Below are 2,022 nucleotides of genomic sequence, written 5' to 3'. Positions count from 1 at the left end.
CCTGGGAAAGTGTGGGAGCTCCCATTCTATCTGGTGCTGATGATGTCATCACTGGGTGACTTCCCTCGAGAGAATCTGGTCGTTGAGATACTATACTCAGTCTCCCAACGTTGTTCATTGTTTGGTTCATTCTCTTTTTTTTGGCAGCTGGCCTGTAAGGGATCTGAACCCTTGACCTTGAGTTCATTCTCCCATTCATCAGTCTGCTACGGTGCCTCCCATGCCCCAGGCACTAAGCACTGAACAAAGCTCTCTATCACCACTTCCAGACTTGGCCTTGCTGGTAGCCCTGTGGGTGGGAGGCTGGCCTGGGGTTAGCTCTTCCCATTTTACAGGAAAAGGAACAAGGCGTAGAGGAGGAAATGCCTTGGCCCAAGGTCAGTCTGTCCCAGGAGTGGTCATTGAGCCCCAAGTTCCAGGATCTTAACTCCCCATCAAGCCGGACAAATTGTTTTGGGAGCACAGGGTTGGGAGTGTGGCCTGAGGGTTGAGGGAGACTTGCAGGCGGTGGGTGGGGGGCAGCCAAGTGAGCCCCATTGCATTCAAGAGCCAGAATCCATGGCCCCGACCTGCCCTTGGGCCCTCATCCCCAGGGCCTGGGTCAGTCCCAACCAAAATCTTCCTCTGACCTTTCTTTTATTCTTAGCTGTGTTCTAAAAATTACAAACGCGTTTGTTCTCCTCCCGTGTCCCCCCTTCGAATTACTCAGCTGCTGCTCCAGCTGCAAGGCCTGGAACAGATTTAGTGCAGCCAAAGGGCCGTCACGAGATGCGTATTTCAGATGAACTTCCTGAAGAAAGGATAAACAGCCTGACCTGGGATGGGAAAGAGTGCCGGGGCAGGCATCATGTGACAGAGTGTGCCTTCTGCCAGAGCAGGCCCAGGAACCAGGGTCCCTAGATGAAGCTCCAGTGCCTCACCTAGAAGCAATGTGATCTCTGCTGCAGGCCTTCGGGCATGGCGGCCTTTGGGCGAGGGATGTGTGTGCTGACCCTCCTCATAGATCTCAGACAGCAGAAAAGCAAGAGCCTTGGCTCCTCTGAGCTGTGGCACTCGGTCCAAGGCCTGGCTCTGCCCTTGATTTGCTGTGTGACCCTTGACAAGGTGCTGAACCTCCCTCAGTTTCCTCACCTGCAAAGTGGAGATTAGAATAGTGCTCCTCTCGGGGGGTTGTTGTAAGGGTCACCGGAGGCAGCATCAACAAAGCCTTTCTGTTCCTCTCTTCAGCCAAACTCTGTGCCCCAGACCTCTGCGCTGGGTTTTCCCTCTGCCTGGATCTTCTTCCTTTAGTCCCTGGCCTGTCTGGTGTCTTTCAAGCCTAAGTTTAAGGATCAATTGCTTAGAGAAGGCTCCTGAAAATCTTCACCACATTCTTACTCTTCATCACAGCGTTCTTTTATTTCCTTCCCAGGCTTTCTCACCCTCTGAACTGATTTTGTTTACTTAACTCTATTCTCCACTGGAGGGTAAGGTCCACGAAGGCAGGGAGTGTAGCAGTCTTGGCATGCTGTGTCACCAGTGTCCAGCACACAGCCAGGCCCAGATTAGCCAAGTGGTAGGGGACAGACGGGAGGAAAGAAGAGAGGGAGGAATTGCCACTGCCACCAGCACCATGACCATCGCTGCCATCAGCAGCAACATCACCACCACCATCGTCGTAGCAAGGATCATGGTAGTCGTGGTTGTAGGAATGAGTGCTTTTTTTGTGCCAGGCACTATTTTCTAAGCATCTTACCTGTGCTAACTCATGTAGTCCTCAACCGTAACCTTATGGAGTGGGTACTGTTGTTATCCCATTCGACAGATGAGGAAACTAATTTGCCTAAAGACCCACAGTTGGTAAGGGTGGGATCTGGGGTTCAACCCCAGCTGCAGAACCCAAGCTTCTAACCACTGCACTCACCCCCCCCCCTCCATGAGTGGACAAGTGAGCAAGCCCTGGAGCCCACAGGGAAATGACAGCTGTCTTATTGTTGCTGTGGTTCGCGTTGTCCTAGTTCAACCCTGGAGTTTCCAGCCTTG

At 52.6% G+C, this 2,022-nt stretch overlaps 1 protein-coding gene across 2 annotated transcripts in view; it reads left to right on the top strand.

The window, feature by feature from the left end:
• The window catches only part of PPARGC1B (peroxisome proliferator-activated receptor gamma, coactivator 1 beta), a 108,338-nt gene that overhangs the window by 84,956 nt on the left and 21,360 nt on the right, over positions 1 to 2,022 (top strand). The window lies entirely within an intron of this gene.

Source organism: Galeopterus variegatus, unplaced genomic scaffold, assembly GCF_000696425.1.
Source record: "Galeopterus variegatus unplaced genomic scaffold, G_variegatus-3.0.2 Scaffold212, whole genome shotgun sequence".
Lineage (NCBI taxonomy): Eukaryota > Metazoa > Chordata > Mammalia > Dermoptera > Cynocephalidae > Galeopterus > Galeopterus variegatus.
Note: the sequence above shows the minus strand (reverse complement) of the source record. Positions and strands in the feature narration are given on the sequence as shown.